The 25457-nt window shown below is 41.1% G+C and overlaps 1 protein-coding gene across 3 annotated transcripts in view; it reads left to right on the forward strand.

Moving 5' to 3' along the window:
- The window catches only part of TAF3 (TATA-box binding protein associated factor 3), a 119228-nt gene that overhangs the window by 35694 nt on the left and 58077 nt on the right, over positions 1–25457 (forward strand). Inside the window, exon 2 of one of the 3 annotated variants that reach the window (XM_064442749.1) lies at positions 10018–10159. The exons of the other annotated variants lie outside the window; for them this stretch is intronic. The gene's annotated coding sequence lies outside the window, so the exon portion shown is untranslated. The remainder of the gene's footprint in view (positions 1–10017; positions 10160–25457) is intronic. 3 annotated transcript variants of the gene reach the window in all.

Genomic DNA, 25457 nt, shown 5'->3' on the forward strand with positions numbered 1-25457 from the left:
AAAACCAGCAGCATACTCACTAATATTGCTGTGCAGCGGGTTGTAACGATCTGGCGTTACATATTTTCTAAGGGGACTAATATCGTGCCCAAGAAGACTCTAATTAAACGCACGGTTTTGTTTAAAGCTTTCTTTCATATCATTTCTTATTTATTAGTGTCTCCTTACATCTGCTTGGTAGGCTAATATTCAAGCAAATTCTTGTTTTGTCTGAAACATTAATACTGATGTACTGCTCCTGTATCATCTCTGTAGCTGTTATCTGTTGTATGTTTTCCCCATGAGAGGCTATCGCAGGTTTTTAGTCCAGACTGTTTGTATTCGACAAGGTCAAGATAAGTTTTATCTCTATAGATAAGTCAAGTGCATTAGGATCAATACAGTTACAGTAAAATACATTGGCAATATTTATTGCCAGGATCCTAATGAATTTTTAAAGCTTGTAAGACTCTGTCGGTGTAGTGGGGATGCCCTAAATGGCTGTTTATAACGGGGCCTATGCAATTATAGGGTTAGGTACTTTTTAAAAATAAAGTACAACTTCATGTTTTTTTTAACGGGGATGGAGCTTTTTGCTCCTCCTGCCCCAAATCCTTGCAGATTCTTAAGACGCTATCAAAATAAGTGTTTACTTTCCTTTCACTTGGGTGTCTTTATAGGGATTAATGAGGCTTTTCCCCAAGTTACCTGTTATGATTATAAAGTTGCTCTATTTGTAGCGCTCTAGTAGGTTTTTTTTTAATTTTACCTTCCATTTTTTATTGACAAGATAATTGTCTTTGTTTTGGCTTTGACAGAGTGGCTTAGGCCAATTTCATTTGTGATATAAATTTCCCTAGGTACATATTTATGCAGTTAAATCAATAAGTATTTCATAATCTCTCTAAATACTTATGTAACTTAATAATTCCAGTCATTATGATGCATCTACTTAAATATGTATTTTATGTAGGGGCATTTAAAAATGCAAATTATAGGGATTATTTTCCTTCAGGCTTTGTATTTTTCTGTTGCATCAGATAGAGAGTAAGAAAATTAACCCACAAAAAATCCTACTAAAGTAATACTGAAGATCTGACTTATATCCGGTAAAGATAATTTGTTGATAAGACTGCATGGCTCGCTCAAACTCATTTTGCTTTCTCTGTTTTCTGTAGTTGATCTTTTAAATCACGCGACACAGCCGCCGTAGCGTGAGGACTAAGTTAAGGAGAAAGTTTCCATCTTTGCTCCAGTCACCCCATTTTTGGGTCTTTTAGTAATGCCCCCCTGTCGTCTTCTGTAGGTATGTTTTCTACCCCCTCCTGGCTCCAGAGCGCCCAAAAATTGCTGCTTTGTGTTTTTAATACTTTGAAATTCAAAATCAGGATTGATAATGCTGTGTTCGGAAGCTGCTGTGTAGCTTCTCTTCGTCTTTACCACGGAGGTTTGATACCTGACACTTTTAATTTAATTTAATTAGGGAGGCAGAACCCCATCTTGGTGTTCATTAAGGGGATTATTCATCAAAGTTATTGCTTCCTTGATGGAGAATAACAATATCACTCGCAATGGCTGATGTTGCTCTCATAATTACATTACTTTCTACTATTTTTCTCTCCAGGGCTTTGTACTTAGTCTCTTTATTTGAAAATTTTAAATTGAGGGAAGCGTAAACTTCTGGTATAGCAAATTCACAAGGGCCACATTTATTTTAGTCTAGTAGCTTTATGTCGTGTAAATGCTTCGTTGACTTTTTTTCCCCTGCTTTTTATTGGTTCTCTGCGCTGTCTTTAAATATTTGTATTTCTTTCAAGCTTAGCTGCACTTCGGCTCGGGGCCTGAGGTTTCTGGCTGCCTGTTTGCTGATGTAGCTGAACTCTACCGGGCTGAAATCCTGCAGAGATCGCTGTAGTAAGGGCGCCTCTATGGAGCGGGGAGTCACCGTGGGGTTTGCTGGAACAGAGTCGAAACCTAATGTAAAATTAATAAGGGGGGGGGGGGGAGCAGACTGTTTGCAAAAGTTATCTTTTGTAACGCAGCCCTAATCAAATATTCAGAGAATGACAGCTTTAAAAATAGAACAATTGTCCTTTTAAAACATGACTAGTTTGGTTAATTTACCCCCAAGTATCCGGTGTCTGTGACTCAGAAAAACCCTTATCTACTAAGGGGGGAAAAAAGAGCATTGCAGAAAAGGTGACAAGTTTTCACCTCTTTCCTCAGAGAACATTTTAATTCCACTTTAATCAGTCTGCCAATAAAAGAGTACTTGGCTTTCAAGGGGAAACAAATCAAAATATGCATTTATCAGTCACGAGGCAGAATTCAATCGCTCACAACTGATGAACTCCAAAAGGAATGAAACTAGTACTATCACACTGCCTTGGTGGTTTGCTTTGTACCATCAAAGAGCTGGTACTATCTTTTTCTGCCACATCCACTGTTTGTCTGTCATCCCTAATTACGGCCTTTCAAAAGAAACGCTTCGTAATTGCTGTTAATAGTTAAAATAAAAATTTTCGCATCTAGATAACTAAACCAGTGTTCTGCTGTGTGCGGCTTTGTACGTTCGGCAGCTGCCAAAATAACTAACAAAAAAAAAACCCCCAACTTAGCCAGAGATGAGACAGAGGAAAGAGAAAGAGGTTGCAAAGTGGTGCTGCCAGTGTTACCGTACAGGGCTCCTGCAAGGGCACGTCACAGGCCTGTCTTATTAAAATAAAACTTTATTTTCCGCTAGGAGAGGAGACTTCAGGTTCACGTTGCGCTGCACAGGTGGGCGCTCATTTCAGACTCCTCTCTGCCGCTCCGGTTAAGAAAGAAGAGACTGAAGTGGAAAGAAGTGTTTTGGGATTTATTTTTTTTTTTGTGCTGAAGCAAGTTGGATGCTGTTTCACGTACGGGTGTTTCTAGGTTGTGGGAATTAGTTGCTCTGGGTTTTCTGATTGTTTAGCATGAGGGGAACACGTTGCTCACTTTATTGATACTAAACACAGTCGTCCTGATGGTTACAGTAGTTAGACTACAGCATTATACACAAAGCTGAATCTTTCTGGTAAGAGAAACTGCATTCTTTGGGCCTTATCTTGCTCCCTGCGCTGGAATTTACATGCGTAACTACCAGTGCATCAAGATGAGTTTTTCGCCTTTGTGTGGTTTGCATCTCAATGAGGGTGGAGAGGTGCAGTCTGTTTAGCTTTCCTTCTCCCTGCCCTGAAAAATGGTTAAAACTCACCTCATACTTTATTTATGCTTTGTTCCATCCGACTTCTCTTCTGCTAGCAAGGATTTATGAGGCCAGAAAGCAAGAGCCAAACTGCTCTTCTGTTTCATTTTCTCCATTTCTCGTCCTTGTTTGCTTTCTTTTTTGCTCCCCGTGCAGAACGCGCTTTCCCCTGCCTGACTGCGTACCCCTTTAGGGCAAGGTTCGGGCAGATCCCAAGATGCTCGGCTCCCCTCACACAGCACCATGCCTTGTTCAAATCCGTGCCTCAACTCTGGTGTCTTGGGATTGCAGCCTGAAACTGGTCGTGCAAAATACCAGCCTTGGCGCGAGTTTGATGTGCAAAACCACCAGGATCTGACCTCTAGGCTCTCCTTTTCCCTTTCCTGTGGTTCCACAGTATCTCACTTGTGTTGCCCTGGTCTGGGGAGCTTTCTGCTCTCCTCCATCCCACTGAGCTCCATCCTCTCTCCAGACCTCACCCCCTGACCTCCTTTTCTTTCCCCGGGAGTCGATTAGACAAAGGGGGTACATTGTCGTGTGGACGGTATATACAAATAAATTGCACTGTATTTTTTTTCTTTTACGGTTGATGTTAATCTTGCGCTTCAAAAGCGTGCTTGTAACGGTTGCAGGTAAAAGAAATATAAAGTAGGATTGTTAAAGTGCGTGTTTGGGCTCACACGTTTGTGAAAACAAATGCATTGGTATGGCTTGAATAGACACGAGAACTTGTTTCTCCCCACTTCTTAATTTGAGAGTATCACAAGGTGGAATTGTGACGGTGGGGTAGAAACTTTCACCTCTTCTTCCGTTCGAGAGTGGTTATGTCAGTTGCAGGGCAGTAGGAGGAAAAGGGTTTGTGTGCTCAGCTATTGATTTCAGGACTGCTTACATTTAATTGACTTGAAACAAAGTGTGCTTGATTTAAAAGGTATGTTGCACAGCTTCAGAAAATTAAGTTTAGGAAGACCAAGCAGAACTGTAAATAATAATGTTTGTAAAAATGCTCTTAGCGACGCAGATAAATGATTAAGGATTATAACTTGTTACTTAAATAAACAGTTCACTTTACAAACAACAGATAGTACTGAAACCTAAAATTTTCAAAAGGACCTTAATTTTTAAAGGAGAGATAAAGGAGAATTATAAACCTTTGCATGGAGCTTCTCACATTTCATGTATGCATTTGCAGTCATGCTCTTGTCACATAGGTCTTCGTAGACTTCATGTTCTTATACATGTTGCTTGAATTCTTGCCCCTGTTGCCCAATTTTCTGCTGATTTACTGTACTCAATAAATATTTGTATCTGGGAAAATATGGGAACATTACTTCTCTTAGGTAGTTTTGCTCAAGAAGTAATCTACTGAAGGTGGTAGTGTATTATGTATCTGAACCCCTTGGATTATTGTATATACGGGCTACTAAAGTCTTAAAGTGTGTGTACTGCTGTGTGTGAATGTAGATAGTTCTGTGTTTTCCAGAGAGCTGATGATTAGAAAAATGATAAATCATTAGACAGCACTAAGGAAGGTGTGTCACATGAAGCTTGGAGGAGGAGGAGGAGGAGTACTAGGTAAAGGATGAGTCAGAAGCTGACAAAGTTCTTCAGAATTTGGTAATTAACAGAAGCGAAAATAGGAGTCAGCAGGAGCTGGAATGACAAAGATCTCCAGCTTCTCTTAAGAATGTAGAAATCCAGGTGCTGTAGTGTTGGGTCTGTATCCCGATGGAGGGTTTGGTTTGTTTTCCTGGGTGTGACAGGTAGATTCCAAGTATATCACAGAAAAGTATGAAATGTCCTTCGGAGGGCAACTGTAGAACATCCTACCCCAGAGAAAAAAAAAATATTTTCCCTTAACTTTCCCTGCAAGGTTTGTGTGCTGAATCATAAGGACTTAGAATAGACTTTTTTAATAGAGCTGTGGCTAGTCTCATTAAATGTGTCAAATTATTTCCAGGTTTTCCACAAACTTTGGAGTTTTTTGGCAATACATTTCCTGCATCTAGCGGTACACTTTGGGGGGGGGGGGGAAGATGCATTTTATATTGCTGTCTTTGGGAATTAAATGCCTAATTTATCTTTACCTCCTCTGTACTTCCACCTATACTGCTTTCCCTCCCCTGCCCCCCCCCCCCCCCCCCTTTTTATTTTCTTTTAAGTAAGCATGTAAGATGACTAGATACTTGTGTCACAACTTTGGGCAGTGAGTTCTGCCCTTGCGGGTCTAATTAGCTGCCCAGTTACATCGCGTATTATGTTGTTTGGCATGTAACAGCCACCTATTATTATTTTTTTTTTCCCTGATCCTCCTTTACAGGGAAACCGCAATAATTGAAAGGGCCCTTTCGCTGGATGTGTTTGTGTATGTTACTTCAGTGTTCTCAAGCAATTTTTATTACGCTTCTCACGGGCAAATCTTGTTCTCAGTAAGATCAGTGGGAAATGTCCCCCTTATTTCTTTCGGGGCAGATTTTGCTACTGTGCATTTATAACTTCAAAGACAGCAAGTCCCCATCACTGGAGCGAAACACACTTGAGTGAAAGGTCAGAAAGAGGTGGCAATGAGAAGAAATGTCTCTGAATGTCAGAATCAATTAAAATATTAGTTTATTTAAATTACTGGTTTCATGGCATTATTCTAATTCATGGAACCTTTTAAAGCCATGAGTTCCATTTGGCAATATTACCACTAAAAAGCATTGGGTGCCTGGAAGCTGTGGGTTTGGGTTTTTTTTAATTATTATTTTTAGGGGATGAGTTACTTGGAATCCATCTAGTTTATGAAAGCATAGACAGAAGATAAAAGACACAGGAATAAGGAGGAGAGATTGAGTCAAGACCCTTTCCTTGCTGCTTTTTAATCTGCTGCAATTACTGTATATTCTTAACCCTATAAGTAAATGAAGTTGGAAACTCAGCTATCCCTTAAAAAAAAAAAAAAGAAACAAAAAAAAACTTTGATGCATTGGGTTTCAGAGAAAGACGCCACCGCCATCGCCTGCAGTGTGGTGGTAACCTAAGGGTCAGGAGAACTTGAACTGCAGCATTAGGGCTGTCGTTACGTCTATCAAGCTTTTCCTGTGAACCGGCGCTCCCTGCGCCACGGACTCGGGGCTCACACGCTGCTGCTGCTGCTGCAAAGTTTTCAAAGCGGCTCCTTCCTGGTGCGTTTGGCACGACAGAGAAGAGAAATGCATGTCATCCGCTGCTTTCACTGCCTCTGGTCGCAAGGGGCTTTTACCTTCCCGTTTTACTCGCTGCTGAGAACTTCACCTGAGCTATTGTGAGGGAAGTAATGATATTTAAGGAGAAATATGTTCTGACATGCCATGTTTATCTTACTGTAGGACTTGTGAAGTGTCTAATGTGTAGCTTGTTTTTACCACAGATGTGCTACGGTTGACCAAAAAACTCAAGGCAACATTTCTCATTTTATTTGATCCAGCACACACATTTTTGATGCTCACTTAATGTTCAAATGGGTAACAGCAAAATCCAGCTTTCTGTAAGTAACTACTAGCTCTTAGCCTCATTTTTCAGGCTTGGTGCTCCGTACGGCTTTAATATATGATCTAATCTTTGTAGGAATGGCTCTGTTATAAGGTTTGTATGCTAAACACATCCTTGGTTCAAAAGGTAGTTCAAAAATTTAGGTGGTAGCTGACCTGGAGGACAGACAAATTGCCTTTTTAAGAATTTCCACCAGTATTACTACTTGGGCATATTTAAAACTCAGCACTTTCCAAATTGGACAAGAAAACCAATGAAAAATAGAAGTTTTGTGAACCCGTCGCTTCTGGTTTTGACTCTTACAAACCCAAGGAGCCATTTACACTTTGGATTTTACAGTTGTGATGCTGCCCAAGATGATTCAACCAGACTGAGCCTCTGATCAGTTTAATGTATTCATGGGTTTCTTTTTTTAAGGCAGAGGAATCGTTATAACATTTACTTCAACCTTCAGTATAACAGGCAGTAGATTTCTCATCGGCTTGCTTTGTATGGAGTACAGGACATTTTGAATTTTAAATCTTATTTTCCCCTCTAATATTGCCTGTGTGCACCTCTTGCAGCAAGCAAATGCTTTCACTGGCAGGACAGGCTGAGGAGCACTTACTGATAAGGAGAAGTGACAATGAACTTAAACAAAACAAACGAAACCCTAAAACACACAGTGTTTGAAAGTCTGACCTCTGCAAACTTGACCCTCTGTTTCGGGGCATTTTGTTTGTATGGGATGCAAAGGGATGGCCGCGGGTCTGCGGCGACACGACAACTGAGCTCCAAAGCCCATGACTGACAGCGATTAAATCTTGGTTATTGGAAAATCTTGGTTACAGCCTTGATTATTTTGTTCCTCCCCCTCCCCACTTTTGAAACTTCTGGATGTGCTTAAGGCACATAACCATAAAAACTAGAAAGTGTTTGCAGTGAAAGCCAGGATTACTCATGGGGTCTTCTGGACCTGCACATAAAGTCCAGAGAGAAATGCAAAATAGATATTTATTTTAACAACAACAACAACAAAAAAGTGGTTAAAATTTAGAAAACTTTAATAGGCTTTTTTCCCCTCTGTTATTTCCCTTAGCTTCTTGGGTAAGCAGATTTAATTGGGAGAACTATATACAGTTTGTATTTTTAATATTCTTCTTGATCCATTCGTGTCCTTCCAGGGGTTTCTCAGGAGTAACAAGGGGAGCCCCCGCCGCATCGACAAAGCATTTAGTTCTTTTTGGAGAAATTTCTCATTCCTGAGAGCTGGAGGGGGAGCAAGACCCAGGCTTTCTTGCTCTTGCTGCCTTTTTGCTTGGCAGGGTGGGGAAGGACCAAGGAGGCAGGGGAGAAGGAGTGCCTGGCGGGTGGTGGAAGCAGGGGATGGAGGCGCCGGATATCGTTAGGGCTGTATGGAGGTGTTTGGGTCAGAGCACTGGTCTGGTTAGTTCTCCTTGTGTGCAAACGTTTTGTGCAACAGTTTAAACGAAAAGAAACATTTCTGTAAAACTGCAGAAGAGGTGGCATGGTGTAGCAGGAGATCGTAATAGAAATCAACTTCTAAGAGTAGATGATAAAGGAAGTGTTGGGGGTGCAGGTAGCCTAATCTGCTAGAGATCTCGGTGAAATGCCAGTTGTGTTTGGGTTTGTGTTTGTGTGTATATTCCCTGCATTGTTAGATGCTTCTGTGTCTGAAGGAGTGCTAGCTGCTGCAGGAGCTTTAGAGAGGTATGAAAAACATTCCTTCTAAAAATACTGGGAAGCTCCCTCCACCCTCATTGTTTATTGGAAACTTACCCCCCCCTTAAGATATTTGATTATGGTGTAATGCAGCTAATTTAAGCATCTGTTTATCACTGCCTGGCTAGACTGAATGTGAAATTTCAATTGAATTACCTCCCAAGAGAGCTTTGAGCTCTGAGGGTAAAACAAATCATTTTCTCTCTGTTCCCCTGGGATTGTCAATAAAAAGAATTCATCTAAATAGTTTACATGCGTTTTGAAATGTTGCATCTACTAGACTTGGTTTTGTTGTTAGTGGAAAATTGCCAGTGTGAGTGGAATATCGGCTTTAACTCGACTGGCCGTGTTAAAGCACGGTACTACAGTGTGTGGAAAGGCTACAGCTATGAAAGCATGTGCAGCTAAGTAATTAATGTTTGATCAATAAATGTGCATGCTTTATTTTAGAACAGGAGACAGCGTATAAACCTTAGCTTGCTACAACCTCCGATGTAAGCTGCCGTCAGCCCAGTAGCTTCTCCAGCTCTTCCAGCTGGCGTATGTTACAATAAAGCCAGTTATTGCTGTGGGCTGCTGGTGGGACACCATGAGCCCCTCATCAACACCGCAGCTTTGTCTGCTCCTAAATGTTTGTGTGCGCGCATGTTATTAAAAATATTTCTGCTTCCACAAGAAACAGTAGGTTTTCTCTTTTTATTTGTCATCATGTCAACAAAAATCTGGGAGGGGGCAGAGTACAGGGTTTTCTTGCTTTGCAAAAGAACTAGTTACCAGGTTTACATCATCTCTGTCATTTTGGTAGTGTGAAGAGAGGAGATTTTCCTTCCAGTTTGTCTTAGATTTGAAGTGAAATCTGTTGCCATCCACATGTAGAAGACCTGCAGATCTGGTTTGTAGGTGCTTTTACCCTGGACTGGGCTGCTCTACTGCAGGGCTGGTGCTGCCTTCACTCAAACTGGGACGTGTGGACGTGTCCGTGAGCTGCAGGCAGCAATCCACGTGCTGGTGACGCCTCGGTCTCTCCCTGCTGCTCTCCTGGAAGGACAAGTGAGTTTTCTTCCAGCTGAGTTTGCTGACTAAGGAAGAGCCCTAGGTTGTGTCATCATCAGTACTGGTGGGCTACATTTCCAGGTGCAAGCAAGGACAACAAGGTCAGGCTTCCATATGGGAATATCCACACTAACCTTTGTGCCTATCACCAGAGTCTCACCAGTAGAACACCACTGTGCCCTTCAGCTCAGATCCCTGGCTTACTTGGAGCTGCAGTGTAAAGGCTGAGGGTTATTTCATTCAAGCAGGAAAATTGTAATCCCAGGAGTAATAAAACTGGAAGGTGTCGTAACAGTGTGAATGCTTGTACCCCAAAGCAGCGTGCAGGTAACCTAGAGAGCGAGCAGACCAAAGGGAGGTGGACAGCAGAATTTGTTTTGCTGACAGCTCTCCTCTTGCCAGCAGCAATTCCAGCTGAGAGAAGAAGGTACAGCTAGCAGTAGCGAGATGCTTCATCAGCAAACACCTTTACACCAGTTTGCCTTTTATGATGTGAATAGTTGCAATTTGCTCTTGTACAGGTATTCAGGCAGTGAAGAAAAACTTCTTTAAGCATCATCTAATAGTGATAACGCTAAGAGGGTTGGAGGTACCCATGCAGAGCGAATGCCTGTTCATTGTTTTGGAGTGGAGACGTGTCGAGACCTGCAGGAGCAAGCCCAGGTTAGCAGCTAAACTTGTGTCATCGCTCTGCTACTTTTTCAGTCTGCTGTGCTGGTTCTATTTCTATTGCCTGTAAAAACCATCTCATTCCTTAACGATTCTGTGATTCTGTGGTTATGTTAACTGGGCTAATTTTAGATGATGTAGCAGTTGGGATGACAATCAAAAATCAGAGTCCAAAAACTGTGTGAACTTTTATTTAAAAGAGATGAAAGCTTAAAAGTTTAAAGAAATTTTAGTGTTTGCTTGTTCAGGAGTTCATTGTCTCTCCAGTCATTCTGATAGCTGGTCATGTTTAAAGGCAAAGCCTGAAGAAGTTAAATTCCACATACATAGCTATTGCATTTTCCTAACAGCTATAATCAGCAGTAGTTCCTACAGCCATCACAGGGAGGGTTTGAAGAGAGGGACACAATGTTTCTTGTTTACTTACCGATATTTTCTTTAGTATGAGAGAGTGACTGTTTAAAGTACTTGTTTGTGGAAAGTGAGAAGTTACAGATTGCAACGGTCTAGGAACGATGACTTCTAAATGTAAATTTAAATTACAGAAACATTCATCATTAGCAGCAAAGGCATAATCATGGTAAGGATCATTCTGGATTTTTATTCCAAAACAGTAGCAGACCAGAAGTCCGCAGGTACGTTGGAGCTTTGGCACATGTTGTGAGATGCTGGTGTTCCATGTTTCCTTTCTGGCTCTAAATATGGAACTGTTTGACAGCTTAAGTATACTTTAAAACGATTAATCCTGACAGGGTTGATAGTAACCTAAGAAAAAAAAGTTTGAACCCCAGAACTGCAGTTTGTCTTAATGAGTAGCTCACACTGTTAACAGCAAAGCCCCATTACTGCGTGTAGTAGAGACTAGCATGATGAGAAAGGCCAGCCCTTGTAATTTCAAAGTACAAGACTAGAAGTCGAGATGGCCCCTCCTCTGCAGCCATGCAGTCTTACAGCATGCCCCCAGCCCAAGGTGCTTCACCTCTGCCTCTCTAGCTTGCTTGTAAAACAGTGTTAAGAACAAATTTATTTTTGAGATTCTCAAACTGAAATGGTCGTCTTTTAGGAGAGGTGTGCGACGATACCAGCTCCTTAAGATAAAATAGATCCGTGAGCAATGTAATGTTAAAAGCAAGCACCTACATAAGAATAATCTTGGAGTGTTTCCAAGCACAAATAAGTCCTGTGTCACAAAGAGTCAGAAGTCTCCCTTGAATGGTGATCGTTACCCTCAGGGTGCATGTTGGTCACTCTTTAAAATTCTTATAAAAACAAAGAAATTAATTATCCAGTATAAAAATGGGGCATACGTCTCCTGGCAAACATTCAATTAACTTTTTAGTGCTTGCTACTTAATGTTGTGTTTGACCAGTCAAGCATTGAGAACGACTTTCCTTTGAAAGGGAGCTGGGGTGGAACGTGGCATTGCGCTGGAGCTTTGCTCCGGCGGCCAGTTGTGGCTGGTCATCAACATTTTTCCCATGATCGTTGAGTGTGGAGCTAGTTATATTTTACTTATGCATGCGAGATGTAGTTTGCTTTGGGACAGGTTTTTTTGTAGGCTGGATGATGTTTTATTGAGAATATAATTTAGCTAGTTTTGCAATCATAGACTGGATTGCAGTGGTTGAGCATGAACTACCAATTAAAAGCAACTGTATAATACTTCTAATTCCCATGACTAATGGGCTGAAAATATGGAGCTCTTTGACCTGGATCCAATCCAAGCTAAAGATGAATTATGTCACATAGATCACATTTTTCTACTGTTAAAATGGCAAACGATGCAAACGTAAACCCCAAACTTTAAGAAATATTGACTTCCGAAGGATGAGCTGACATGATGATGGATGTATTTTGAGAGTAATGCATGAGAAGAACTTGAATAACTATTTCTTTTTTTAGAACATTTACCTATTTATTTATACATCGCTATCATTTATAATCTCCTTCCACCATTAATATGCTGCTTTGCTTACGCGGGATTGTGTACTGAAACAACTGGAAGGGAAAGACTCTCTGGGGTTTTTATATTGAGCGTCCAATGTCCTTTACATTGACAGTAAAAATCTCACTGCTTCAAGATACATGTTGGGGTTGTTTTTAACTACATCCTGTATGTAGAGATTCTCAAATTCATCTTTGATTGTTGTATATGATTTATACTTTTTTTCCTCAAAAGGATTGCTACAATTGTTAAATTTGGGTTTAAATCCAGTAATCTAAATAGCTGAGTTTTGTTGTTCTTGTGGCGGAACAAAATTAAATATCTGTGGGTTAAACCTAAGGCCGGTTAGACTGCTAAATGCTGTATAAATATGCGAGGTGCCAGAGCTTATGTGAAGGAAAGTGCTCTGCTCGTCAAACGAGGGAGTGATTACGTGGCAGGGCAGTAGGAGTTCTCTTGGAAACAGGGGAAATTATCAGCGTACCAGGACAGAATGCAAAGGTCGATCTGCTGAATACAAATAAAGTATTGAGCACCAGGTTCTGCCTCATGGAGCTGGCGCTTTTGGAACCGCTGTGATAAATGCACTGATAAATTCGAGGGAATGAGTGCTATTGCAAAAGCCTGATGAAGGCTAGAAAGTGTCCAGCTAGTAGGAATTGCATTGCTTGGTCAGGCACAATGAAATTAAATAGAATTTGCTTTAGTGAAATTGCATCAAGGATGATTAAAGGTGCTGCTGGGAGAAGGTGATGATCACCTTTCACTGAAGCCACTCCAGTGACTGTCGCTTACTCCTTACGTCTGTTTTGGTTTTACCCCTTTGCTCGTTTCCTCTGACTTCAAGGCTCTTCTCCCTTTCCTGTTCCCTTGCACCGTTGGGTTGTGCCCCTGCTCCGAGCCTGGAGGTAACGCCAGGGCTGCTTCAGAGAACAGGGAGCTTGTCAGAAGCCGCTTGTCAGCACTGTTCCTTGGGACCATGAGAGTTTGCCCAAATACACCAGGTCCTGCGAGTCCCTCGTTCATCATTCCCCCCTTCTTCTTTCATCTGTTCCTTGATAATTGTGTTTCAGGTCAAGATTTGGCCTTGTAGCTTTGCTGTCAACAGCCCCAAAATGCTGATCCCCGTAACACAGAGCTGCGCTTCCCTCGTACCTAGGTGATGCTGAGACATGCAGGTCAGAGCTGCTCTCTGCTCCCTGCACGGCTCTGCTGTTCAGATCTGTGGTCGGGATTCGAGGCAGTATCTCGTTTCCAGCCAAGTCACCAAGCAGTCTCTGATCCCTAGCTGCTGAAACCACCTCTGTTGCGGTATCACGGGCTTCTCACCTCTGTGGCTAAACTGCTCTTTCGATGTTTTCTTGATGCAGAATTCTGCAGAAGAGTCCGAGTCGAACTCCTGTTGGTTTTGCTTTAATATTTTTGCATTTTGCATTAAATTTTAGGTGACTTTGGCCTCATGGGTGTCAAACAATGACTTGTAAGAGAATTCACATCTTTCTGCTTGTTTTGCTGTGCTCCGCCGTGTTTGCAGGGGAGCTGAGATATCACAAGTGGCGTTTGGGTGACTTGAGCTGGGTTTTGCCCCAGATGGGCTGACAGTGTAACCAGTCTTTTAAGGTAGAACAAAACATACAGAGAAATACACACACACACATGTGCGTATATAACCATGTGTGACATCCATGTTACCAAGATGAGACAGTATCTCATGGCTTTTTTGTTTCCATTTGATATTTAAATGATGCTCTGGCAGTGGGACCAGAGTGGCATACTCTAATTAAAAAGTCCCACCTTCAAATTCATATGAGGACACCTTGGCACTGTAAGTGGAGCCTGTTTCCTCAACGTATGTATTTTCTTGAACAGTTTGACATTTTACCTCTTCTGTTGCTGGTTAATACTAGGTTGAGAGGTATAAGGAATACTTTTCATGATTACAGTTGTTGGAGCAGTGCATATGCAGAGCTATATTTGCTCATCTATTACCTCTTCATTTTTATAACATTTTTAGCATGAACTAATTATTTTCTCAGCTTGAGATGTATTGGAGTTGCATTTGATGACTGTTTATTTTCCAGGCGCTTTTTTGAACGAGTAACCTAAGCTCGGGCGAGGGGTCCTCTGCTCTGCTCCCTTCAGGCACAGGGAGGATCAGGGGCTTTGCCAGGGGAGGAGAGGTTGGGCAGTAGATTGGTACACCGCCTTCATCCATGTATGAATATCCAGGTGAAAAGTTAATGCTGCCACTGACGGGATTATTTTCTGCTCCATGCTCGTGCATCCCTTGTATTGCCCAGACAACAGCAGGGGTAGGCAAATGGAGCCGTGCGGCTCGGAGGAGGTGGGGAGAGAAACAGAGATGTTTCAGCAAAGAAGTCACCATGCCGTTGGGTTTAAAGCATTTCTCTTTGCTTATCCCGGGAATCGGAGCCACCGAAATGCTATCTTCTCTCTGCCGTTGACTCCCTTCCAAAGGATTTGTTGTTGGCCAGTACGAAGGAACCTCAAATACACAGCGGAGCTCGAAACTTGCACCACAATGAAGCTGAAATGATAATAATAATAATAAAAGAGTTCCAGTTTCCTACAGATTTCAATTGGCTCAGTAAATTTGACACCATGTTTAGCTTCTGAGGTGATAATGCATCATATTACACTGTGTGGTTATTTTTTGTGGCCTGTCAGTAAAATAGAAACTAATATTCTATATTGGCATTTCGGAAGATGTTCCTTCAGAGCATTAAGCTTTCAGTGAGGATTTAAAGACTGTTAGTGCAAATGTGACCATTCTGTGTATTTTTCAATTCAGGCAGCCTACTTCTATTATAGAGAAAACGTTAACAACTTAATGTTTTGGTTTAGAGTTAGAGATGGTAGAGTTTTAGAACATAAATAGATCCTCTGTATGGCAAAAAAAAAAAAATTGGAATGGCACTTGAAAGAGTTCATTATCTTCATATTTCCATAACTTCATTAGTTCCTTAACTTCCTTAGTGCTCAAGCAGTGTTTGCTGGGTGCTCTGTATGCACACAAAGGGGCAGTTTTTGCCCTGAAAAGCTCGGTCTTGGGGCATCAGATGTAGTATTTGATAATGCAGGAAGCAGTAAACGATGACCAATTCTGTACAGTTTTAACAGTAACAGCTGGCTAAAAAAATTTGCAAGCTGTTCTTTAACAGAAAATGAGGTTCTCAATCGCACTAATACTTTTCTTGAAAGGGATTTTGCTTTCTGTAGGAAACTGCCTTTTTGTGGTAAACCAGAAATCTTTTTTTTTCCCTTGTAGGGAAGAGTTCTTCTCAGGAAACCATTTTCTGACCAGCTTTAAAATACAGAGATAGCAAAGACCACTCACTTTTTTTTTTTTTTTCCTCTCTCATCACTCCTAAGGAAACCAAGTGCTAAACTATCAACATTATTTGAGGTTTACTGAAAGCAGGAAGGGCCTGAGCTTTTTTGTCCTTTGCCTGTACCCCAGAAGAGGAAGAAAATAACATATAAATACCAGGGTATTTTTGCCCCTAAAGTTGTTACTGAGGACTTTAGCTCCTTCAGTGCTTTCCTGTCTTCTCTGAAACTGTGCTTTTTGATCCCACTTGCAGCAGCAGCCTAAAACGTTTAAGAACGTGGGGGATGAGAGGAGGGGAAACAGGAGGAGGTTACATGGGCTTTTTCCTGGAAAATGTCATATTTTCACCAAACATTGATACAGCAAAAGCATTTCAAGGGAGAAACCAGAGTTTCCATTTGGAAATGCTGCTGTGTAAGGCTGCATGGAAGTCATTGCTGGGTCGACTCGTCTGCCTTCTCCTTGTGGTCTAGGTTCCCTGGGTTGACTTCAGTTTCTTCATCCGAATGACTGTGCCTTTTCATTAAGCTGTGCTGGTAAACCAGAGAAGAGAGTCTGGTTGGAAAGCTGCATGGATAGAGGGCAGCAAGGAGGGGGGAAAAAAGAGGCACCGAACTGCAGTGCCTGTGAGATGCAGCAATGGTGGCTCTAGAAGGCTGCATTGGGTTTTCATCTTTTAGACAAAAACCAACTTCATGGTCCTAGTAATACTTTTTAGGAGCACTTAGTGTTCGCTAAATTGTGTGCTTGCCCGTTAAGCTTCCTTTACCATATGTGCAGCATCAGCATTTATTTGTGTTAAAGCAAAGCAGTGTCAGAAGGTACTTCATTAATATAATGATGGGTCTCTTTGGATCGCCCTATAAACATGTCGCTGCAATACCAGGTATCATTCGTCATATTTGTCGCTGCAAAACCATGTATCATTCCCAGGCTCTGCTGGAGCAGCTTAGGTCAATTTGTGTAGCAAGTCACTGGCCAGACTAGTATTAGCACTTCAGATTTCTTGATTCCTGGCCTCTTACCTGATCTTTAAGAGCATGATAATTTTGAGATAATTGGAGTTTTGTTAGGGTTTTCAATAAGAAAAATAATATTTGCGTATTTTTCACTTTTGGCAGTCATCTGTTCAGATGTCTCAGCCCAAACAAGCAAAATCAGAGTTATAATAGATGAATAAACAACTTTGTTGATGTTCTTAGTTATTGGCAGTTGCTATAGCAATAGGCTGCCACAGATTCCTGTATAATGGTTCTGGTATGTGGCTGCTCACCACATCAATCAGATCGGAGGTGCATCCTCCCTGGTAATGGAGAGGATAAAAATATCTTAGCTACACATAGGCCATAAAATTGGGGTTTCATGGTACTTAGAATGGTACAAGTTATATGTCCATGTGGTTTTTTTTTTTCTGTAGCAGTACAGAACGTGAGTCAGTTCCCAGAAGTTTGTCCAGTGGATAACTCCAAGTGAAGAGTGTTTTGTTACAGCGTCCCCGTGCTTGGTCTGGCTAGTGCCAAAGCAACACAGCTGGGTAACTGTGGTGGAGGAATCCCATTTTGCAGTGTATTTTAAAAACCATAAAACTTCATCTGAAGGGTAGAAGCAGAACACTCAGAATGCCCTTCCTTATTCTTAACCCAAAAGTCTCAACTCTGTGATGGCATGGGATGGCTTCTTCTCTCTGGCTCTAAACATTGCCTTTTCCCAGTTTTTTCACTAATTCTGAATTGTGTGTTTACAGGCTGCTCATGGTGCATATTTCCCTCCTCACCAAACAATAGCTTATCATGTAGCAAGGTGTAGCCCTCCAGATCTTCATCTCCAGCGTAATGGGAGTGTGTTTTTCTGAGCGCTCAGCACATCAAATTCGACCCAGCTGTGTTTTATTTCAATGTGTGATCTCGTACACACGTGAGGATGTTCAGAGGTAGCCAGTGCCTTCATTCGAATCTCATATTGCTCATTCAAATAAATTGCACCATGTCTGAATGGCTGATCAATAGCAGGTCGGTCCCTTCCTTAGACAAGAAGAAATCCAATGGGAAAATATATTATTAACACGATGCGGTAGAAAAAGGAGGACAGAAAAGGCAAGAGTCAGGCTTGGGTTTTTGGTGGCTGTTTCAGTTTGGCTACATAGTTCATAAAAGGTCCACAAATTAAATTATGTGCTTTGGCTGTAACATGAATATGGATTTTGGTATACCGAACCCTGCATGCATGGGAAATCTGGCTTTGGCTGTGGAAGAGCTGTGCATAGAGCACAAAACATTTTGGGATGGATAGATGGGGATATGCTGCTTGTACAGGAGAGTTTATGTTGAAATGTATACTCAGAAAAAAAAAAAGAAAAAAAGAAACAAAACCAGAACAAAGTAATTTTTGCTACAGAGAGTATTTTCATGCCTTCATATGGTTGCTTGACTATAATCTCTTTAACTATTCTTTTAATTGAATACGGAGGCACACTTGAGCCCTGAAATTTGGGTCTAAATGTTTAAAAAAGAAAAACAGAACTAAAAATGGCTCCTGTTGAGGGATTTGGTTCAGGATCCTCTTTTAACATGTAAGGAAATATTCACACTGGCTAACACAGGCTAACAGACACCTAAGTTGTTTGGCATGTGATTACAAATGGGAACCAAGGATTCCTGTAAAGCCATTGAAAAGAGAGACAGGAGAGAGGACTCAACACATTGGATATCTAACCTAAATGTCTAAAGAAAATGATACCAGTATCTCTGACTCTCCCCTATTTTCCTCCCCACCCTGTTCTTCCAACAGAAATTTGTATTAATCCACTAGCAAAAAAAAAAGGTGGTAAGGTGGTTTCCTTCTTTGTTTCACAGATTGTTTTGGCCTTGAACACATCAGCATCTACAAAAACGCAATTTTTAAAGTTTTCATTTTTAATGTGCCTCTTCATTGATAAATTGAAGAACCCGGGATTAAAAAAAGCACGTAATGTGAATTAAATATGGCAGTGGACAGTGAGTGTTTGTGTTACAGCAATAGTATCACAGGTTCATTTCCTTTGTATATATTACTTCAGTTTTGCAAACTAGGATGGAGTTTTTCCAGCTTTTTCTGTATACTTTTCCAGGGGCTTTTGGTTCCAAAGTTGTAAATTGAAAAGGATGACATTTCCACGTAAAGAGAAGAAATGTTTATTTTAAGAACACACAAGTACCCAGTTACCATATAACTTGTTGAATCCTTGATGCCAGACTGGCTTTGCTTGGAAGATGAATGTGAATTTGAAAAAGACCCTGTCAAAGTAGTTGGGCTTTACAGCTTACTCCTATTAGCCAAATCTTTGCTTCAAGCTCCTCTGTTTTGTCTTTTAAGCATGCAGTAGCAATGTTTAAGGGAAAAAATAATGTTTGCAGCCTTGGTGCATGTGGTGAGGTATTTTCATGGTTTATGTACCATTTCTAACCATGGGCTGAGCCTTCCCCTCTGCCCCTTCCCAAAAAGAAGAAGAAAAGGAAGCAAGCACCCAAAAACCTCAATACTTGTGGAGAGAAGTAAAATGAACAAAACCGCAGGCGAGTTTTGGTTAGAGCTTTATTTTTCTTTCCCCTACACCGATATTATTGGCAATTTATGGATGGAGCAGCCTGTGGCTGTGGGAAGATGTGCCGAGCTCGCGGGCGGGTTCGCTGCCTGGGATGGGGATGCTGCGGGTCACGCTGGGCTCGCGGTGTCTGGCTGCAGGTACCCGGCTGTGCCTTCGGTCCCCGGGCATGGCAGAGACCGATGCCGACTCGGTCATGCTTTCAGCTCGCACAGAAGAGGAAACTGCTTGTTTAAAACAGGCTACTGTGTTTTTGTCATGCCTTCTTTCTCTGCCAAAGCTGTACAGATGCAGGGAGTGAGAATATCCTCCTGCCACCTTTCTGAAGGCATTTTTATACCCGCACTTCACTGTAAATTGGAAGAGCAACAAAACAAGGGAAAGGCGCAGTGTAAGGATCCACTGAGCTATAGCGGTCACTTCCTGGGGGTGCTTCACCTTGCATGTATTATTTTCTTTTTCTCTAACTGTTGCATATGTGTCTGCAGACAATGTGCTGTTAGAAGATTTAGAAGTGGGAATTAAATATTGTGCTACAGGATGATATGGTAAAGCTGGGTGTTTCTCATGTAACTTTGCAGAAACATCCCGCTTTTTCTGCTGGTCTTTTATTCAGTATTTAGAGATAGAAGATTTGCAGTCCTTTTCCTGGCATATTTTTTAATACCGGTATGCTTCTCACACTCTACTTTCCCGTTCAGAGTTCTATATTTCTAAATGTTATGTGTATGGACAAGGGTTCATAAATATATATGTTCCTTGACGGTTTCAGTTCATGAATGCATATATGAATATATATCCCTCGATGGAATTTCAGTTCTGCGGCAGATGCGATGGATTTCTCCCTCTTTATCTGTGGCACCATTAGTAGACATAGAAATGGAAACTTTTTCAACTAAAACCAGCTGGGATATCATTGATCAAGATACAGTCTAACCCAGGAAAATGGGGTGTAAGTAGTAATTGGAGCTGTAATGCAGTTGAAATGATGTTTTACTTGCTGTTTGTTTTTAGGATATTTCATGACCTATTCATTCATTTATTGTCTCTCTCTCTCTTTCCCTTAAAAATATAAATTTCTCAAAGCTAAAAAGGGGTTTAGGGCTGCTTAAACAACAGATGGAAAGGCTATAATTTCGTTCTTTCAGAAAATGTTTAGTAAGATATTAGAAGTTTGTAGAAGGGAAATACAACTCTAAGGAATTTTCAGATTTGTGACATCTTTTTCCTTTAATATGTTTACTTAACATTGCTGTTTAAAAGCACGGAATGAGACTTCACAGGTTCGTGAATTTTGTTCTTTTTAAAAAAAAAAAAAAGCCAAACCTTCCCAAGACACTGGATTTACATTTTTAAAAGAAAGCCCACTGCAAAGACACTGCCATTAACTGTACAGAAATGAGCATTTGATGATGAGTTTCAAAGGAAGCAGATCAAGTGGTTAGCGAGTGCTGCGGCATTCGGCACGTGGGCAGATTTGAGCAATAAGTCAAAAAGACACACACAAAATATTCTCAGGGAGCTGGCCTTGTTGCATCTGGTTTGAGGACAAAGATCTTATTTTGATTTATTTTGGCAAATTAGAAATGCAGTTTGCACCAGTGAGTATTTTTCCCTTAAATTTAGAGTGCCAAGCAGACAAAATTACTTGCCTTGACTGTCGTCTTTTCGATACTTATTCTCCACAACTAAGTTTTGGAGTCAGCTCTGGAAACTGATTTACTTTCTTTTCTAAAACGCATTTTAAAGACAAAAAACCTAAACATGTATTAAATATTTACATGTCATCAGTCACTGTGATTACCATAATGTTTATATTCTGTTTGCAGAGAGTGAGGGAGGTGGTCATGCAACGTCAAGAGGCGGTTGTTATTTAGGAGACAACTTCTATCGTAGCGTGATCACTGGGAGAATACTTTGAGGCAAGGAAGTACTTTTTCCAATCAAATGCATTTCATTACAAGATTCAATCATCGATCTGCCTTGCTGTCCTCCTTTCTCACTCGGCTGTGCGGACATTATTAATTTTCACTACAGGTTAGCCCAGATATGGCTCAGATTTTCCCATTTTCTTCCCTCTGTAATTCTTTCTTTTCTCTTCCTCATCCCAAGTACTTCTTCCCAGCATATGCCCATCGTTTTTGTAGTTCTCTTTATAGGAAAGTGATATTAGAACAGTATTTTAGCAGCCCCTAGTAAATGTGGAGGCTGTGTGTATTGATTACACAGGACTAGTGATTGTAGATACGTATACACACAAAAGTAGTTGTTGTACATCTTTGGCCAGTTGACCTCGCTACGGATCAGTCTCCCATTGCATTTCGAGCATTTAAAGCTCTGTAAAAAATTCAGAAAATTGCTTTTTTTATTAATCAGTATTTTGGAAACAGAGGAAAAGTTCTTGCCTTTCTTTACTCAGTTTTTGAAAGATCCTCTGCAGTTTCTCCTGTGTAACACACCGAAGCCACGTCTATTCCTAGAGCAGTGTTTAGGGTCTGTGTACCGTGGCAGTGCATTACCCCAGCGGTTCGGAAGGTGTGTGGAGCACCAAATCTTAGCTTGTGTAGTTCGTAATCTATCAGACTTAATGCTGATGTACAGAAAAGCTGTTTTCTTTTAAATAAAAAAAAATTGTAACAATCCAGTGTTTCTGTCCATTAGAGGTTTGACAGTAACACCTTGGCAGTGAACAGCTAGAAGAAATTTTAAAAGGAGTGAGCTGTCATTTGTTAAAGCTGAACTGTCGTCTTTATTTTTAAATACATCCACACATGGATGCATCACAGTTGTGCTTTGGCTTTTAGCTTCACCCCCCAAAAAATGCAGTCCTCTCAAATCAGGCCAGGAAAACTGTTTTGCAGGTATTTTGGATGTGCTCGTTTTCAGACATAAATTACTCGCACAGTATCTTGTTTTTACACTGAGGAAATCCCAAAGCATCTGAGAAGCCACACATGCATAAGGCCACATAGAATCATAGAATCATTAAGGTTAGAAAAATTCTCTAGGATCATCAAGTCCAACCATCAACCCAACATTACCATGTCTCCTAAACCATGCCCTGAAGTGCCGTGTCTTCATGTCTTCTAAATACCTCCAGGGATGGTGACTCCCCCACCTCTCTGGGCAGCCTGTTCCAGTGCATGATCACTCCTGCAGTAAAGAAATTTCTCCTCATATCCAATCTAAACCTCCCCTGATGCAGCTTGAAGCCATTTGCTCTCGTTCTTTCTCACTTTTGACTTGGGAGAAGAGACCAGCCCCCCCCCTCACTCCAGCCCCTCTCAGGCAGCTGCAGAGAGCGAGAAGGGCTCCCCTCAGCCCCCTCTTCTCCAGGCTAAACACCCCCAGCCCCCTCGGCCGCTCCCCAGCACACTTGTGCTCCAGACCCTGCCCCAGCCCCACTGCCCTTCTCTGGACACGCTCCAGCCCCTCGAGGTCCTTCTTGTCCCGAGGAGCCCAAAACTGAACCCAGGATTCAAGGTGGGGCCTCACCAGTGCCAAGCTCAGGGGCACAATAGAAGTGCAGTAGAGCCATCTCCTGTGAAAGGCAGATGATTCATAGCCCTGTGCCTAAACTTTGTCCTCACAGTGGCACGAAAGACTGTCTTATACACCCTTGTGTTGTGAAAATTGCAATAACAAATTTAACATCTGAGCAGAGTAAGAAAGCTTGTTTATTTTTGCCTTATTTGAAGTCCCTTCACTCCTACCTAAATGCATCAAGCTCCACGGCAGTTATCTTAAAAGGATGAAGGGCAGGTTGGAAATCCCCTTAGGATTCCACACAAGGGTCTCAGAGCACTCCACAGCTGCAAAAAAAATTTAAACATTTCAGCCCATCCCTGAGGACTGCGGAGGTAGCGCCGCTCCGTGCGGTACAGAGGCGCTGGTACCGTGCGTTGCTGTTTCTTCCTGCTACCCTGGCTGCGAAGTAGGAAGAGTTATTTGCCATAGGACGCTCAGAGCCATGAGACCAGATAATTGGTATTTAAAAGTATTGCCAGGATCATGTAAAATTCAGGAGACTTGTTTATTAAGTTTTCTGACAGTGGCAGTTATAATAAATGTGCTAGTGTTTCAAAAAGCATAATAATGCATTGTTTTTATGGGGAAACAGAGCTCCAGAGGAAATGATGGTTTGATTTTGTGCTTATTTCCTGCAGTAAACATTTTTGGCATTCTACTTTTTTTCTTTTTTTTTTTTTCCCTCCCCAATACTTTATTTTTCCTGCTCAGTTTAATGCAGCATAACCTCCTCTAAATTTAGTGGGAAGTGTAAACGTATGTTATGCTTTTTCTGTGGTTAGAAAATACATGTAGCATTAAGTTATTAAAGCTTGACTTTAAACTATGTCTTGGGCTAATGATTTTACAGTATAATTGCTTTAGTTAATTTGAAGGCAGGTATACATACAGCTTATTCCATTTTGGCACTATAAAGTTTGCCATTGGTATTATACCTCATTTTTTATATGATTTACATAATTTGTGAAACAGATTTAATATTTTGTGTGTGAGCTAATTAGTTTCTGGTTTAGAGCCTTCATTGTGTGTTCATTGGGTTTTGAACACCTTTTACAGTAGCACAGAAGGTCATTGTTGGATCTAAATTCTTTGTAGAGCAATCAATCCCGTTTTAATAAAATAAGTTGCATAATTTTTAATGTAATTAAATTGGGTTACATGGAATTGTTTTCAGCTGTAAATTTGCTGAATTGGAAGAAATATGGTAGTGATGTGTTAATTACTGCGCTGTGCTCTTGTTACGGTACAGTCAGAGATTACTGGACTTCAGATGAGCGCAATTTTGTGTGCACCTCTGCAGCGCTCTTAAGGGGTGTCTGACTTTTTCTACTAGAGGGGAAAAAAGAAAGGAACATTTCTAGTAGTATTTAAAAAAATTCTGCATGACTTTCAGAAGATTCAACATTAATATGTCACCAACATTTATTAGTCGTTGCCAGCTGACAGCAACACCAGCACTTGCCGAGCACTGAGCTCTTCGGCAGGTGGTGGCGAGGCTGGGTGGCTGAAATAAAGGTCCCTTTTCCAGCTCCAGGGGCACGCCGGGGAAATGGAGCCCCTCCGTGCACAATAAGCATCTCACAGTCACGTCACACGCCAGCCCAAAAAAGTTCTTTTCCTCTGGTATGTGATTCCTACGTGAGGGCACATGCTGGCTGTTTTCCTCTCCAAGGAATTGTTTTCTTGGCTGCCGCCGTCCAGTGTTTAACAGTACTGTGCAGCTTTAACAGCTCCTGGCTTATTAGGAGTCTAAACAGTCTCCTGTATCCTTTGTGTCAAAATGAGTGAAAGCTTTGGAAATCATTTTGGGATTCACTGAGCAGGAAAAGGAGTTGCTCGAAAAAGTCAGACCCTACAGAAAGGCTAACTTTGCGAGTTAAAAATGGACAGTAACAATTCCTTTCCAAAAGTTTTTTCCATCCATTCCTTGTGCTAATTCAATCTCTCAATTTACTCAGGTTATTTCTGTACGCAAAATATTTCTAATTTGGATTTTACTTGTCTGTCGCTACCTCTGTTTTTACCTGTGTAGCTTGCACATGCATGCTCAAGGCCTTTTTTTTGCTTGGTAAAATAGTTGCACTTAGTACAGAGATAAATTAAAGTTAATGAGACAGAACCAGAACACGGCACAGGTATTTCCCTTCCCTCTGTTTGTGTGCTGTTAGGAGCTGGTTCTGGGATTAAAAAAATAATAATAATAAAAATTTGATCAGTCACAGTGCAAGCCCGTATCTCATGGGACAGTTGCTGTGAGCTGGACTCTGTGTATAACCCTGGATCTGCGAAACGCATTGTGTGTTAGAAGCAAATACTAAGTCGCCTTCGTGCTCTTTGCCAACATGCATCTGATTCCATTTAACAGCGCCCATGAGCAGTCTCTTACGCAGACACTGCCGTAGAGGTTTTTTGATTATTTCTAAGAAACCTGAACGAAGGCTGTGGTTTTTATGGACGTGTTTACATAGCTATAAAAAGAATAAAGAATAAGAAAAGCAGACCTTTTTTTTTTGTTGTATCTGCAGCTATTCTTGCTCAGCCTAAAGCTCTTAGACCTTTGCAATACAATTATACTGGTGGAAGCCTTTAAGGCATTTATTTCCGAGTGGGAATACTGTTTCTCCTACTTTAAACAATTAGATGAAGTGTAATCTCACTTTCTTCCTGTGGAATGCCACACTTTTATTGCTATCATTTATCAGTTGCGAGATGTAAATAAGACGTAAGCTTAGGAGCCTGCCTCAAATAGAACCAGATTGTATTGATTCTTGTGTGGTACAGAATGAAACAGAAAATCATCTGACATCCTCTCGGTGTTCATCGAAGCAATTTTTAAAGAATAAAGGCTGAATACATACAATATAAATTCCTTATCTTGTTTACTTGA

Source organism: Phalacrocorax carbo, chromosome 1 (assembly GCF_963921805.1).
Source record: "Phalacrocorax carbo chromosome 1, bPhaCar2.1, whole genome shotgun sequence".
Lineage (NCBI taxonomy): Eukaryota > Metazoa > Chordata > Aves > Suliformes > Phalacrocoracidae > Phalacrocorax > Phalacrocorax carbo.